This window comes from Styela clava, chromosome 10, assembly GCF_964204865.1.
Source record: "Styela clava chromosome 10, kaStyClav1.hap1.2, whole genome shotgun sequence".
NCBI lineage: Eukaryota > Metazoa > Chordata > Ascidiacea > Stolidobranchia > Styelidae > Styela > Styela clava.
Window position 1 is genome coordinate 2,193,036 of NC_135259.1, and position 11,297 is coordinate 2,204,332.

The following is an 11,297-nucleotide window of genomic DNA, read 5'->3' on the forward strand; positions in this document are numbered from 1 at the left end:
AGAGTGTTGATAAGAATGGTGAACCAGACTGCTCTGATAATGAATGTTTGATAGATGGTACCGGTACTATTAAAAAATTGAATTTTGCTGATGAGTGTGTGGTTGACCAGTCTACACCTATGTATGCAAGTGTGAATAGTAATATTACTGATTGCAACGCAGTTCCTTTTGGTATGAATCATAGTATGAGAATTGATATACAGCCTGATACTTTTAATGGTGATGGTATGTCTTTGGATGATTATTTGTGTCATTTTTCATCCATTACTACCTGTAATGGATGGACTGATAAAATCGCTGGTGTACACTTTGCTGCATGTATGCGTGGGAAGGCTTTGTCCTTGTTGAATGAATTATTCCTTTCATATAGGCACAGTTTGAGTGTTGCAGTGAATCACTTGAAAAAGCGTTATTATCCAGACGGTAGGGAGTCATACTTTGCTACTTGTTTAATAACAGGAAGAAGTTGGCCACTGAGACGTCAACGGAATATGCTACTTCTCTTCGTGCATTGTCAAGGAAGGCTTATCCTTCTTTGGATGTTATTGCTTGTGAGAATCTGATTAAGCAGCGTTTCATTTCAGGTTTTCCTGATTTCGAGATGTGTAAGACTTTGACCATCAGGCAGACTCAGAGTTTGGATGAATTAATTACTGTGGCTGATGTTTGTCATTCTATTGATGCTACGCACAGTGCACCTGGTTGTAATCGTGATAGTAAGCCCATGGTAGCTGTTGTGAATAATTCTGACTGTGATGATGGTGTGTGTGAATCTGACTTTAGTAAGCTGCGGAATGATATTAGGGAGATGCTTGACTGTTTCCGTGCCATGTTTGACAAAGGTCATCAACCCCGATTTTCCCGTCAGACGGGTGGGCGTAGGAATAAAGGTATTACTTGTTATGGTTGTGGTGCCAAGGGTCACATACGTAGGAATTGCCCGGAGAACCTGTGCCAGAGATGTCATGGCAGAGGTCATATAGCTTCTCAGTGTGATAGATATTATGTTCCACAGAATTCGCAGCCTTCTACTGCGTATTCGGCCCAGCAAATGGCCAATGGCTCAGTAGGAAATTTTTCAGCAGGGAATAGCTCAAATTCTGCCTGTGGTGGGAATGGCCAAACTCGTGAGAGTGGGAATATTTCCCAGTTTCACCCTGCTCTCAAGAATATTGATATGCCTTTAAACAGAAATCAGTAGCACGGGGGTCCTCAGCTGCTACTGGAAAAATGACGAATTTATGCAAGGACCAAGACTTTGATAATTTGATTTGTTCTTTAAGATTACCCACTAGCTGGTATGCTATGGTGGATGTGGATGGCATTACCGTACGTTTTCGTATTGATTCTGGTAGCGCTGCTACGCTTATAGATTATGCAGTTTTTTGTTCTATTGGTGGAAAGGAGTGTGATTTGTCTCCTTGTGACGTTTGTTTTCAAAGTGCTAATGGAACTTCTCTGAAAGCTCGTGGTATGATTGACTTGAAAGTTTGTATTGATTCTGTGTGTGCTGTTCAGAGAGTGATTGTTGCTGATCTCCGTGCCCCCTATGGTTTGCTTGGTATGGATTATTTCCAAAAGCATGACTGTGTTTTGCATATGTCTGTAGGTCAAATGGAAGTTGATGGTAAAACTGTTTCCCTGACTAAGCCTGTTTCGTCTGTTCCTAGTTGTAGAATTGTTGTAGATAAATGTGTGACTGTTCCCAGAGAGAGTGAGATGGTGATTTATGGTCGTTTGAATTGCCCGTGGACATCCAATAGTTAGGTCACAGCTGTGGCAGAAGCTGCGTGTGTGTTTGAGAGCGAGTATGGACATCGTGGTTTATTTTTATTCCTTGGAGTGGTGGCCGCCTCATGCTCTCTAGTGCCTCTCATGGTGATCAATGTTAGCAAGGAAGCGGGAGAAATACCTGCGGATTTGCTGATCGGTTTACTATGCCCAAGAGAAAACCTGACTGTCTCTTCTCTGGAACAAGTGGTGCTGGGTGATGTCATGGACACCAGGGAACTACCTTAAACATTTAAAGAAGCTCGTCGACGACCCAGAAGATTTAACGGAAGAACAACGTCACCGTGTTCATGATTTGCTTGTCGAATTTCAGGACGTTTTTGCTGGTCCTGATGAAAAACTGGGACAAACTTCTGTAGTCAAACATAAGATTAAAACGTCAACATCTGAAGCTTTTGAATTTGCTCGAGAACAGTTAGGTAAATCTGCTGTTCGACAGAAACGTAATTTCAATGCAACTATTAAGCCTTTATCTTTTAATGTTGGTGATCTTGTGTGGTATTTTCAGCTTGGGCATTTCCTCTTGGCCATAACGGAGTTTTTTCTGATGATGAATTCCACAGTAGTCAATGAATCTTTCAAATCCGTGTCCTTGAAATAGTGTTCCATTATTTGTCTTGAGCACTTCACAAAATCCAGGTGTAGCAAATATTTTGTCAAAAATTGGAACCACACTGCCAGCTGATTTTTTATGTAGTCTTCCACCATTGAGTCAATATTAGGGAACCACAATTTTGCTCTAATCAATGCTTTTGTTTCAGCAACTCCTTGATGTCCCTCATGTGCTATGGAGATCATTTGTCATCTTCACAGGAACTACATGAGGAACTACTACTCTCATGTGCTATGGAGACCTTTCTCATCTTTACAAGATGTCACAATACAATGTCCACGAAGAATCATGCCTTGTTCAGTTATGCTCAATTCACTAAATAAACTTTCAAAATTTCGCATTTATTCACGGTTTCGATAATCTTGCCGTTTTCCAGAAACATTACACTTCTTCACATTTTGCATCACGGGGTCATTGAAAGTCTCTCCTTCTATTTCTTTCTGTGCGATAGCTTTTGGACAAGCACTTTCACACACATAGTTCAGAAATTCTTCTGCAATTTTCAGATCACGGTTATTCTCTGCTTTCGATGGATGACGTGACAAATAATCTGCTGGATTATTCGCTCCGGGTCTGTATATTACAGCATAATCATATTACTGTAGCTGTAAACACCATCTTTCTATTCTAACAGACGGCTTTGCAGTGACATTCAAAAATATACTAATCAGAGGTCTGTGGTCAGTAATAACATTGAATTTTACTCCATATAGGTACAAGTGAAAATGTTCAACTTCTCAACGAACAGCCAGTGCTTCACGTTCGATTTGAGAGTAACGAGTTTTTACGTCATCAAGACTTCTTGATGCATAGGCAACAACTTGTACTTTTCCACTTTTTGAGCTTCTTTGTGTCAAAATTGCTCCTATTCCCAATGATGATCCATCTACAATTAATTCAGTCTTTAGATCAGGATCAAAATATGACATAATGGTGTCAATTGTTAATTTTTTCAACTTCAACCAGGCACTTTCACATTCATCACTACAGATGAAATCAGAATTTTTATTTGTCAATTCCCTCAGTGGCTTCACATGGATTGCTGAATCTTCAACGAATCTTGAAAGATATCGTGCCATCCCCAACAAAAACTTCACTTGTGATTTATCTGTAGGTCTCAAAGCTTCTTTGAGTGCTTTAAATTTTTTTGGATCAGGAGACACTCCACGTTCACCAAAAATATTACCATAGAACTCCATATATGATTTAAAAAACTCACATTTTCTTTAATTCATCTTAAGACCATTTTTTGACTCGGTATAAGCATGCTCTGATATGCTTCTCGTGATCAGCATAATTTTTGCTAAAAATATAGATGTCATCAGAAATATTCTTCACGCCTTCTAGTCTTTGAAGAACTTGTTCAATTATGAATTGGAATTTTTAGTCGCTGCATTCACCCCGAAATTGAGACGATTATGTCTATGAATCCCAAGGTGTGTACTAAACGTTGTAATATATCTGCTGTCTAGGTGTAACTCTATTTGATGATATCCTCGGTTTAAATCGAATTTTGAAAATACCTTGCATCCATTCAAGTCGTGAATTAGTTCATCCATTGCTGGCATTTGAAGGTTCACCCTTTTGATAGCTTTATTCGCAGCTCTCATATCCGTGCACAATCGGATATTATCAGGATCACTGGATTTTGGTACCGCAACTATAGGAGATACCCACGGAGTTGGTGTGTTATCTTCACAGATATCCTTTTCATATAGTCCTTTAATTGCTTTTTCCACTTAGGTTCTGGTTTTAAATGTTATTCTTCTGTGTTTTTGATGTACTGGATCCACAAAGTCATCGATGTTCAGCTTTAATTGGTATCCTTTGAGCTTTCCGACACCATGACATATACTATCATACTCTGATAGAATTTCCTTTGTACGCTTTTCTCGTTCATTTTCAATGGAATATATAATCTCCAGTATTCCGAGTTGTTTTGCTGTGCCATTAGACATTAAACAACCTGTGGCATGTTTTGTTACATAAAAATCATCTGACAGTTGGTGGCCACCATTTGACATTCCGTTTGCAGCAAATTTGCCAATTTACTGCAGTGGTTTTTCACTACCATAAGCAAATAACTTTGTATCAGCAGGACATAGTGAGTGCAACATTTGGAAGTATTCCTCCGTATTTCTTGATACGCTTTGTTGTCTAGGATATTAACACTAGAACCACTGTCAACAATAAAACAGCATTTAATCCCATTAACATTCAATTCAACTGTTGGAAGCTTTCTAGAAATCTGAATTTGTTCAACCTTGATTGAGTATTCAGAATTTTCACAACTTTGAGATTCAACTTTAATTATGTTGCTTGAGCTTGATTTCAAATTATTAAGTGAGTGTGAAAACTCCTTTTGTTTTGGCGCCCTACAAAACTTTGCAAAATGACCACAATCATTGCACTTGAAACATTTTCGCCCCTTAGCTGGACACTGACCTTTGTGTGGTAACGAGCCGCCACAATAAAAACAAATTTTTACTGAGTAATTGTTTTTCTTGCGTGTTTTGTTTCGGTTCACTGATTTGATCCGATGCGCATTTTTCTTGTGCAGTTTCTTCAGTGTTTCCTTCCATCACAGACAAGTGGGATTTTGCAAGTTCAATTGCTTTACCAGTGTCGGATAGGGATTTTGAATCCATCTTTTTGCTTAAAGATTTTTTCTATAATTCAGACGATTTGCATCCCTGAATTATTTGAATTTGATTTCACTTTTCCGGGATCGAACTCACAGGTTACTGCCATTTTCTTAAGTCGTGTACAAAATTGATCGAGTGACTCACATTCATTTTGTTTTGCGAAACAGATGAATTTCGTACTCGCTATTGGCTTTAGGGGCAAAATATTACGTCAAGTATCATTTTCCTTCTTCAAGGTTTTGTAATTGTCGTAACATTGCTCACCCATGTAGTGCAACATTAGAGATTTTTTTCTTTCCTTGTCTTCGTCAGAATCTTTGATATTCATTGCAATGGTCAAGTTATAAAATCGTCCAAGCCATTTCTTCCATCTTGGTCCGGAACTTGACAAATCAGCGCAATCAAAAATTGGATAGTCCTGTACGCCACACGCCATTTTTCACGTTTGAAATTAGCGGTGACACTACGTCTGTGAGTAGCGTTACGGTAGCACCTAGAGCAAACTTTTCCGACGAGCTTTTCTATTCCACGTATTTTGGAGACTTAAAAATAATCCTCATCGCCAGATGTAATATTCAAGGGCTTGAATACAAGTAACACAGGTTTCAATTGCTCACAGAATATATATTGAATGGAAGTAAATGGAAATACAACATACGTCTGTCACTCACATAGATTAGTTTTAAAGTGTTCTATCACGTGGCCTGAACTAGATCACTAGGTGTCCTCATATTATTGCGTCATATACCAAATATAAGACATAGAATATAGCAGTATTTCATAGATATTACAGGGAGCCGATTTACCACTGATTTAGCCAATAATAGGTAATGAATATTGCTACAAGCATTGCAAGGTCTTGGTGGAGTCTAAAATGTTCTAGATGATATTATAGTGGTTCATCGGGTGATAGAAACCGATCATGATGAAAAATTGAAGAGACTTCTGATGCGACTCCAAAATTTGGGTCTCACATTGAATAAAGGAAAGTGTTAATTTAGAATGTCAAAAACTGAATTTATGGGGCATGTTATAACAAGCCAACGGAATATGTCCCTATGATTGGAAAGTTAAATCTAGTGAAAACGAAAGAGAATCTGAATTACCATCCAAATACGAATATTTTTTGGTGTGCAGGATATATATATTTCCGACCATGCAACATTGTCAGAACTATTTGAAAAGGACAAGAAAATGAGAAAACTGAAAATGGGATCGAGAACAAAAATGTTTACGTGAAACGATGCGCCATAGATTGACAAACGCAAGCATATTGGAAAACTACGACAAAAGTTCTAAAAAACAAGTTATGATTGACGCCGGTCCAGTAGAAGTTGAAAGTGTGTTGGTATAAGAGCAAATACCCAAGAAGCAAATAATTTTCTTTGCACGCAATAGTTTAATTGATACTCCCCTCCCGTATCGTGTGTACCAGGTTAGGGTTAGGCCATAATTTTATTCCGATTTTCCTAATTTTGGTTATATTACGAGTTCGGGGACTGTTTGTGTTAGCCAAGTGAATATATCCCCTGCCCATAGGCTTTCGTCCCTTTTACACAACTTGATGTAAAGTAGGCGAACAAAATTAGTTACCCCAGACATTTCTAGACGGAGAAAGCAGAGATGGCCATAGTTTTGACATTCGAAAGATTCCCTTTGTATCGAGTTTGAACTGGTAATAGATTGCATACCACTTGAATTCATTTACAAAAGTCCAAAACAAGTGCGAGAGTTGAGGTTCTACGTTATAAATAAAGCGAGAAATTATTAGATGAAACTGAGAAACATGTTAAATTTATTGCTGTTAGAGATCTTGGTTTAACCAAGTTAAATTTTCCCGTGGATCAATCAGTACGGAATAAATTTACAGTTTTTGTATCAAATCAATATGTATGTCATTTCAATCATTTTTTGCATTTTAAAAGGGCCCACACTCACGCCTCAAGAATCACATATATACCAACAAAAATATCTGTAAATTGTTTTACGTTTATTCAACCAAAACAAAAATAATAATTTAAAGTTAAAAGATATACCGGCATGAAATGATGAAACTTCAGTTGGAATTGGTAGTTTAAAGCTAACGGAACCGAATCAATATCATTCGGTGCGACTTGAACAAAAATTAAAGACGGCATGCTTTTAAAATTTTTTAACAAAATAAATGATATTTTGTGTTAAATGGTCGACTGGTAAAACTTAAAAGCTTGCTTCATTGAAAATGGTTTTGAGTTATTTTCTTCACAAAAATTTCTTGATTGGAAATATATCAGCGAGAATTGAAGCATTGTCCAGCAACCGTTAATCATCGAATATAACTTCAACATCTAGGAATAATTTGTATTACATTAAATTTCAAATATGTATATCACAATTTACATCAAAAGTATGGAACAGCTGTGCATAATTATTACTGTTACTAAAATGCGATCCTGGCTATGCTGCATGGAATAGATTAGAGCTAATTCCTTCCGGACTATCATATTTCAATATACTTAGTGAGATTCGTCAATCTGTGAAGCAACCTCACTTTCTGCAAGCTGTATATTTTGACAATAACACTTTAAAATTAAATAGGTATCTTCAAGTTTTTCTATATTTCAAGATATTATAAACGTACATGACCATAAATTGCTCGTGGTTTGATATTGATCAAAATTCATTCTTACCCCTCTCCTGCTTATCAAAATTTCTTCTTGAAATTTGTTTCTGATCTGAAAACCAATTTCCGTTCAATTGGCCACTCGGGATGTCTATTCTGGAATATGTAAGTATCATAACCATACTTCGCGTGATGATATTTTATAAAATTACATAGTAGTTTTATATTTCAATGCGACAATATATTTCATGAAACAGAACCGCGCCAAAGTTGAATTGTCTTCGTTAACAATGATAAACGGCTACTCATAAAATTAATAACATTAGTATGCCACAGACAGACATGCTGATTGGCCTGGTCCGCGTTGTTATTTGTCGATAGATACTTTTAACATAATGTAATTTTCCTCATAAAGTAATATTTAACCCAATCAAGAATCGAAATATCCACGATATTTATTACAGCAACATTGCGCTGCTTGCGACAGACCTTTTTTGCATAAATGCTGTTGCAGCAGTGAGACACCAATGACTTTTACAGATAAAATAAAAACAATCTATTCAATAAAATAAATTTTGAAAGCTCCTACCTCGAGCCAGCATTAGTAAATTTTGTGAATCCAAAAAATGAAAAGATGAACAACATCGAAATCAATGCCATTGACTGCATCGTGTAATGAAGAGTTCAGTTATACTGTGCATAAATCTTGCTAGAAAAAGAAATGGTGTGAAGTCACGCCCAATGATATTTATTCTAAAGTAAAACACAGGAGAATTCGCCTCGGATTGAGTGTTTCTGTATCTATACGGACACTTTATCTGGCATGCAACAGAGATACTTTCCTTATCTGCAGTGAACCTGAAATATTTAAACCTTCATTCACTCCATAAACTCAATCTTACGTGCATATACGATACACTCTATGTTGAACTCTAATAAAAGGGAATTAAGTTTTATTCCAAATAGTATGTATAACATTTTAGTAGTATTTTTTCGCAAATGCGTCAATATGACCTATCAATAATTGTCACTGCTGACATGCGACTTGAATGAAGCGATCTAAGAGGTCTTTCATGAAGGTTTGCCATTGACATCCGGAAATGGAATGACGCTAACAGCTTGTATTTACCAATCAACTGTAACCAATCTGTATACATATTAATTGAATCTTAAAAATTCAAATTTCCTCTGTATATTTCCAAAGGTTGACGCATGCATTATTTGTGAAAGATAAAATTCAAAGTAAATACGGTAAATATTTAAAAAGTGATGAAATCAAAATTCATATTTCGTTTTGCGATATTTTTTAGTCATACGCTGAAATTTTCAATTAGCAACACGGTAATATTTTACGTTAATAATTACTGTTGGCGCTTTTATTTAGGGCTCTATTAACGTAAGAATCGATATCTGGATTGTGCGTAAGTATATTCATGTCTGATATTTAAGGTTCTCAATAACGTCTGACCAGACTGATTTCATCACACAATTTACTTTGAATTTTCTTAATGGCGTAGTTTTTTGCATTTCATTGTATTTGATTCAATGAGTTTTACCATGACAAATTGGGCAAGCGGTTTTAGATTATACCGTGGACATAATACAATCCATATTTTAAATGAGGATACCATCAGGTACTGCACAAATCGACGTCCATTGTTGGTTAATATACCAGTTCATAAATTTGTTTGAATAACTATCATCACTTGCTGTGAATCTCAAAAAATTTCTTTTCTCACAATAACCATTCTGTATCATTCCCTGATCAATGTCTACGCTGTTTTGCTTGGCGTCCATGTCGTCTAAAAGTTTAGTGCGCATCAATGTTACTGGAGGGAAGTAGTTTGTCATTTATATCCTGCCTGCATTCAAAGCAGCGCAACACAAGTCAAAACCATTTTTTCATGCACATGTTGGTTGGTGAAAAATAACTTTTTACATCGCTTGATAAATCTTTTATTTATAACGTTCATCTATGGATCATGAACAAAAAAGCCTTTCATGCACGTTTCATCTAGGTGGGTTACCACAAAATTTTAATGGAGTCTAATTCTAATAAGCCCATATTACATAAAAAATGTTTAATTGTTTTTGCTCTTGACGCCACCAACAACTGTTACAGTGTGCAATGAGATAACATTCTATTAGACTCTCGTTGCTTACAATGCCACTCTCATTTAATGGCTAATTGCTTTGTCTAGGACAGCGGTACCCGAACGTTTTGTTCGTGCGTTTCGTTCGTGCTAATTCTAAATAACACTCAGTTTTTGATTGCAAACATGTGGTCCTGTAAGGAATAAAGAAAAAGTTCAACTCTTCTTTCTCATCTCTGCCTGATTTTTATTCGAGATACTGAAAAAATCACTCATATACGCTAAACTGGGTTCAGCAGATAAATAAACTGCAGATCACGAAATCGCAGCAAGTAGTATCTTTATTGTTACGTAACAAGAGGGGAAGTTACTACGCAACAGAAAGTAAACGTCATAGAAAGGTAAAATGAATTTATTGATTCTTATACACGGCATTTTAAATAATAAACAATAGAACATTTATATTGAATACAATATTCAAAGTATTCAATTATTTTTTGGTTATGGTTAACACAATTCTGTTAATAATTCTCGCGGCGCACATAGGAACTCGCCGCGCGCACTCTTCGAGAACAACTGGTCTAAGGGATCCCCTTATAGGATTATTTCCAGGCTTGTCCATGGGAATGGGATTCCCATGGAAAACGTCCCATGGAATGGGAGGGGACAGCACAAATTTATATTTCCCATGGGACACGAAAACCGTATGATTTTCGGGTAAATGATGGTAAAACATTTTGTTATGAACTTCTTATCCAGATATTTGAGAATATCTCTTTTTTAGCTATAAAGAGCAAAATATATTCAGCCTTAACAATATACTTCGTGAAGGGTATGATGGACACATGTATACTAGTTATGAATATAAAGTTAACGAGGTCCGTAAATTTTGTTGTTTTGTCTCTTCGTACATGTAGTCCTATTTAGTAGAAGCTAAACCTAAATTTAACAATTTTTATTGAATTCTTTTCCAATGGGAATCCCATGGGATGGGACAAGCATAATTGCTATGGAAATGGGACAAAAAAATATGTCCCATGGACAAGCCTGATTATTTTCCTCATTAATCTCGTTTTGTTGGGATCATCTCCAAGAGCTTTTGTTTGATTTTAAGTTTTGTATACATACGCACATTTTTTCCCATATAAAAATATATGCTCTTATTGTCAACTACCTCAACTCGAAAAAGGGCAGTGATTCATGTTAATTTCTCACATCTTTTTTTATTCAGTCAATGCAGTCTTGCATCTGCACGATAATCGATTTTTGAATATACAACTATAACTGGTTAAAATCTTCATGTGAATGTACGAGAATGCCATCAAAAGTGGATTAATAGATAGACTACGGAGGTAATTTCAATTGCTATTTCCAAATACTATTAGGTCAATACAAATAGGTCTATTACAATGTATATTTTTATTATCGGAACAGCCTACAGAATAGTACCGGCAAAACGGGTTTGAAACACAAGCTGTTTAGCAAAAAGAGTATTGGACTTGGAAGAACAGTGCAACACAAAATCAGAAATACATGACAAGGTATTAAAACTC

General features: G+C 36.3%; 1 long non-coding RNA gene across 1 annotated transcript; it reads right to left on the reverse strand.

Moving 5' to 3' along the window:
• Window positions 1–7,293: 7,293 nt before the first annotated feature.
• Window positions 7,294–9,751, reverse strand: LOC120337707 (uncharacterized). The gene is made up of 3 exons (XR_005568988.2): window positions 8,241–9,751; window positions 7,719–7,807; window positions 7,294–7,376 (listed from the first exon to the last, which is right to left on the reverse strand). It is a non-coding gene; the product is annotated as an uncharacterized LOC120337707 (long non-coding RNA).
• Window positions 9,752–11,297: the final 1,546 nt, after the last annotated feature.